Source organism: Pholis gunnellus (genome assembly GCF_910591455.1).
Source record: "Pholis gunnellus genome assembly, chromosome: 3".
In the NCBI taxonomy this organism is placed as follows: Eukaryota; Metazoa; Chordata; class Actinopteri; order Perciformes; family Pholidae; genus Pholis; species Pholis gunnellus.
The window spans coordinates 4,676,126-4,682,762 of record NC_136529.1 but is presented as its reverse complement, the minus strand read 5'-3'; positions in this window follow the sequence as shown (position 1 = coordinate 4,682,762).

The following is a 6,637-nucleotide window of genomic DNA, read 5'->3' as shown; positions in this document are numbered from 1 at the left end:
CAAATCAAATGCTGCCCTCCGCCTCCGCTGCCGGACAGGGAGCGGAACAGGAAGAGGACAGACACAGCGGCTAGCAGGGAGCCCATGCCACCAGGCCATTATGTTGATGCAAATTCCCAACTCAAAGTCCAGGTAGCGATATCTTGTCCACTCAACATCAAGGACGACAGCTGTGATGGTCCGTTTGGGCGCATCATCTACCTCTTCGACTACATCAACTTCTCGTTGATGAAAAAGCTGATGTCGGAGATCCTCAGAATCAACGCATCAGCTTTCCATCTGGACTCGCGCTCACTGGAAAACATGGAGCAGGCCCTATCAAATTACAAAATGAACTTCAAGCACGACGAGGGCCAGGATCTGGATTTGGTTACGGGATTCTACGTGCTAGATAAGACGGCACACATCTTTGTTCTTGAAGGGCTGAAACATAGAGTGAGGAGACTCTGGGAGGCCTTTCCTATGAAGTAAGCCCCGCAGACACTATCTCGCCCTAACAGTTTTCAGCTGTGCTGTCTATTTGGATACCGTGTTTAGATTCCAATGAGAACCCTGCAGCTTGTGTTATGTTTTGCAGGCTAAGTGGGAGTGAGGAGGAGCAGGTGAAAGTCCTCTACAATTCAAGCCTGGTTTTCAGCAAGCGCATCTACTCATTAGATGTGAGCCTGACATGTATTAATTTAAATGAGTCACTGGAGACCATCATGAAACAGCCTCTGGTCATTAGAGGCATGGTCCCCCAACCGTGCTTCCAAGCTTTGTTCAGGTACCCATATAATGAGAGTACAGTGACCTTAAAGGACCATACCTGGGATTTGTTTGTTGGACCTGTTTTACTCCGATTACTACAAATCATGAATACTGTACCAACTAACAACTGTGTTGGTCTTCATCACAGATGGAGTACTCGGTTGTGATATTGCAGCTACTAAGTAGACCTTGATTACTTTGTGTAAACTAAACTAAACTACGATACAAATCATGTCAATAAAGTAATAATGATTTTTAATAAGTAAAGATCAGCTACAATGTGGAAAAACACTTTGACTATGTACATAAAGGTCATGCATATCTTTGGATAAAATGTGCAATAAATGCCATAATAGACTTCACCACGGTAACTATCTGTTAAAGGGGACACATCATGCTCATTTTCATGTTCATACTATTTCAGGGTTTCTACCAGAATATGTTTCCATGCTTAAATGTTTAAAAAACAAAATCACAGTATTCTTCTCATACTGTCCGTCTCAATATACAAGGAATCACCCTCTGCGTCTGAAACGCATCGTTTTTTTGCGCCTGTCTCTTTAAGACAAAAGTCTATTGTTGCGTATTTTTGAAAATGTACTTCTCAAGTCGTGAGTGGAGATACTCTGACTCACTGAAAATGAGTTTTTCATGATGTGTCCCCTTTTAAATTCTAAAAGAGAGGCTTGTATTTTTGCCTAATGTAGGTTGAATCGGCTTCGTCAAGCGAGGCAACTCAAAGACGTGGTGCAGCGCAACCTCTTCCCCTCAGCTGACATGATCCTCGGCATGAGCAAGATCTACGGCACACATGTGGCGCAAAGAGCCGAGGTGGACACGCCCACTCTGCCTGTCCGCATGAAGAGACACGCGCCCGCGCTCAACACGCACAACAGGGAGCACGTTAAATGGAAACACACCATCCAGCCGCACAATCAGGTCTGTGGGCCTAAATCATTCCAATTAGAATATAACTTATTTAACAGAGCCACTCATGTGTTACATCATTTCCCAGGACAATGTTAAAAAGGTGCAAGAGGAAAGTGAGCGGGTTCAGAAGCCAAAGGCTGCTGTGTTTGGGATGGAACAGTCTGCAGCCGGGTCGGTACACAACTACAGCATCCAGAACTTCAACTCAAGAGAGCATGCCAGGGAGCAGCTCCGCAGAATGACGGTCCAGGTTTGAGCACTGTATCAAATGTAAAGTACAGCAGTGTGTTATAGGTACATACTGCATAAGGTGCATCTTAAAATCCAAATAAGCCAACTGCTATCACCTGGGCAAGAATACGCAATGTTCGAGGGACACTTTTCAGGAAGTGCCCGGCGAAAAGATTAACTTAACTGTATTGTGCTTCCTCTGGTGATCACTCCAGGAGCCAGGGTGGAGGTTCCCCTACAGTCAGCAGTATCACCGTGCTACAGTGGAGCAAGGACACGCGAGTTCAAACAATGGCTCCAACTCCACCGCTGCCCCTGCAGTTTGGTTAACCAGCATGAGCAGCGACGACTCCAAAGTGCACCCTTGACACCTAGCTGAGGCTCATGTGGAGGAGCTGAGGAAGGTGCGTGTGTGTGCGTGATATCTTAGCACGGGGGGGGGGGGGGGTTAAAGTTTTTATGACTTACTCTTCTTCTTCTTTCTCTATTTTCTATTAGCATAATATGATAGAACATTAACCTTGCTGTTCTCTTGCAGCCATGGAGAGAGAACATCCTGCACGGCAACATATTGAAGCCTACACTTTCAAGGGCCCTGGAGCCGTCGCCACAAGGACTTTTCAGGCTATTATTTCAAAATATATCAGGCTGTGGGGCATGGCTGCTGTTGTGTTTTTTAACATGGGTCTATAAAAAAGCCGAAAGTATCCAGGAATTACACTTAAAGGGCCAGTGTGTAGGTTTTAGCGGCATCTACCGGCAAGGTTGCAGATTGAACTGAACTACGGTGGCAAACAAGAAAGGCCCTTTCTAGGTATATCAGGTGGGATCATGTATTACAGTGAACCACCGTCTTTTAGGCAAACGATTACCATTTAGGCCCGACTTTAAATTTGTCTTTGGACAACTTGCAACAGTTCTGATTTAGCCACGCAAGATATATATATATATATATATATATATATTGTAACATCGTGAGAAGTCATTAGGGCAGGCTAGGGTGGGGTGGTGCAAGGGAATTAACAAAAACAGGCAAAAAATCAAAGGTTCCCAGAAAAAGGTCACATTTTATTCTTCTGTTACTGGCAATTCAGGTAATTCTCTTTATCAAACTCAAAAACTCCAAAACAAACAAAAAGCGTCCAAGAGGAGATAAAGTTTCGTTCAACAGAACAGCATTAAAAAAAACTCAACTTAGTGTGTCCTCGGTTTCACCAGCTACCAGGTCTTCTTCCTTTCAATCCTCCTCAGTCTGGCTCGGTACTTTTCCTTACGCCGTTCTCCAGGTTAGGAGGTCGGTGCTCCTTCTAGCCGTGTGCTCTCTTCCGTCTCCTCTCCTCCTGCAGCTCTCCTGTCCTGTCTTAATCAGTTGACATAAACAGCCACAACTGGGTGAGTGGTGAAGCCTAGCTTCTGGGAGCTGTAGTTTGTGCCTCGGCAGCCATTTGGTGATGACCCATCTGCCACCTGGCCCCTTGTGATGCCACAGTATATATATATATATATATATATATATATATATATATATACATACACTCAAAATACCTGGTTGGAGAACTGAATGGGAACGGCCATAATATTTTATGTTTAATCTCCAAGCTACTTTAGTGTTTGTTCTATGTGAAGCGATTGCAGCATAGCGCCATCTCCTGGAATGTACAGTCCGTTCAATTTCTTGTGGTTCAAAGTCTCGAGATCTGACCGATATTCAGTGTCCCTTTTTTTGGTAGTGAAAAATGTAAGCGAAAATGATGACTGAATTTAATTCACGTTCATTTTTAGTGGGTTTTTTAACCAGGTAATACCATTTCAGTTTTATTTTAGTTTTATTTAAGGATATCGTTTTTTGGTCTTAGTTCACTAACTATATTACTGCTTATTTTTGTTTTAGTGTCAGTTTTAGTTTACGATAATAACTCTGCTTTGGACACAATGCACTAAGTTCAACAGTCACAGTATCCAAGAGTGGATTTTTTCCTTTAACTGTCTGGGCTGTAAGCTTTTTCTCAGTATTGAGGGCCAATATTGATATGTTTTGATCGAGGCTCCAGATGGCGGCTGTTTGAGCCAGTATCAGTTTTTTTACTGCTGAGTAACACACTCCCACACCACACTGGAGGATAGATTTGGTCAGGGAGGAACCTCAGCGATATCAGCAGTGAACAAAAATGATCTGCTTTCGTCTGTCCTGGTGTTTGTCCAACCATCCAGTGAAGTAAAATCAATAGTTTTATCAGTTATGTGACGATAAAAGCATAAAATCTAGAGAGTTTTTAATCCACAGAGTTAAGTGGGTGTGCTGCTCCTCAGGAGACCTGTAGCAGGAGCAGCCGTGCTGTTGCTGGCTGAAGAAGCTGCCTCCTGGCGGTGGCGCCAACCTGCCAGGCAACGCTCCCCTCCCACAGTTCAAGTGTCACATGGGAGGAAACTCTGAGAGAATTCAGGAGATACAGAAAGATGAGCCCAATAATTATTCAGTGAGGAAATCAGGCATGATGCTGAAGGTATGGTGCTCTTAAAGTGGAATGACTTGTAGAAATTTTAATTCAACATTGCCCAAGACCCGCTCCGATGATTAGCATACAGACCGTAGACTGTGTAGAAGAAGTGGACATAGTCGTTGTGACATCACACATTGGTTTGTGGACTGTCTTGAGTTTGGCATTTTGGCCGTCGCCATCTTGTTTTTTTGCAACCAGTGAGCAAAAGTGACCATATTTGAACTGCGGAGGAGTGATGTAGAGACGCCGTATACGTAGAGGCAGCGACCTGTCAATCACTGTAGCCCCGCCCTAAAGCATACTCTGCTTTATGGTCTATTTGACTCTAAATGGACCATCATTTACTAAATGAACATCATGCTGTATTGAAGAAGACTTGAAACTAGAGATTGAGACCATAAACTCATGTTTACTGAGGTAATAAATCAAGAGAGAAGTAGAGTCATTTTCTCATAGACTTCTATACAACCAGAGGAGTCGCCCCCTGCTGGCCATTAGCGATAATGCAGGCTTTCCAGTGATCAAGGCATTTTAAGTCGCAAACACGGTTTCTATCCTTGCCTGAAGTTTTAAGGAATTCCTCTGCACCTTATTGGTCACGAGGACTTAAACGAAGGCAACGTTTACACTTTGCCGCACGGATAATTGCAATCAGATACACAATAAATCTCTATAAAGCTAAGAGGAGCTGCAGACTGAGGAGATACTTCTCTGTAGCTTTTGTCATTTCAAGCGACCCATTTGTCCCATTGACTACGTTTACATGCACACTCATATTCCACCATTATTCCGAATGTGACAATATTCTGAATGTGGTATGGTTCATGTAAACATCGTATTCCTTTTAGATATTCAGAATTAGGGCCTTATTCTAAATGGAGCATTTTCCAATTAAGACATGTGGGATATGCCGATATTATTCGGATTTTAAGAGCATTCTTTGTCCATCTATACAGCGCATTCAGAATGGGCGTTTCAATAGGGGATTTGTTGGCACTCCGTGACACGTGGCGCCTGTCCTGTTTAAAACCAGCTCTGTATGCAAACCAACCAATAGTTTGTAAAGCTGGAGTAGAGATGCATGGAGAAACACACCTACTTTTAACATGATGAAGTACTTAAATATCAACAGGTACAGGCACAAGCGGCTCCTGTCTTTCCACTTCTCCATATTTTGACGCGATAAACTATGCAGTCAATGTGGGATTCTCTGGCCCTGGTGATGAGGATGTGGCATAGGGTCGTTTTACTTTAATCAGAATATGCACGGCTGCATATCAACGGGAATATTAATTTTCATAAGCCATGTAAACCGCTTATTAGGGAATATTGGCAAAACAGTAATATTTGGTGCATGTAAACATTGTTGTAATAAATATTTCTAGCGGCTTTAACGTCTTGCCTCAGTTCAGTGTTTGTTCACAGTTCTTCTGTGCTTCTGGTTGCAGTTGTCAGTAATAAATCCAGTTAGAGAGCAAACAGTGGTGTCTGGGATGAACTTGGGTAACAACAACAACGCAGAGAAAAAGAAGAGCGTGGCCCCGGCAAAAACGCAGCCATCGCCAGACATATCCCTCGGTCAGTTTGAGTTCAAATTTTAATAAAAAAACAAAAGAAACTGCAATCCTACCTAAGCTATTCCTGTTGGCTAACCCTATAGAAGCAAATAGTAAGAAACTCAAGCTTGTCGTCATGATTAACGTAACAGCTAGCTTACACTAGCCAAGTAGCAATTAAGCTAACTAGCATAGCTACAGACTTACAACAGTTACATACCTTTATCCTGAGCTCTTTTTTCCCCCTCCTTCACCGTGGGTATTGGTGGGGCAGCGTGGGGCAGCGTGGGGGCTTTAAGTGGAGGGTAGCAGGTGACGTTGGTGGGAGATGGATGGGGGAGGGGGGGGGGGGGCACACATTGTTTGTCATAAAAAAATTTTTTTTACTAAATGTAATGAAACCTGTGTGGTTGGGGATAAATAGCATAATGAGGAATAAAAACAAAACATTGAATGCTTTATAAATTGACGTGGATCTATATGTCTTATCAGTGATTTTGACCCAATGTTTACATAATTCATGCCAATTATGAGGAAAGGTTGCACTACTGCACCGTGCTAATAGATGAAGTTATGGACATCCCAAACATTGACTTAAGCAATTCATTAGCTCATTATGCTAATAACTCCAATTGCCCAACATGCAACTCTTAGCAACCAACACTAAGC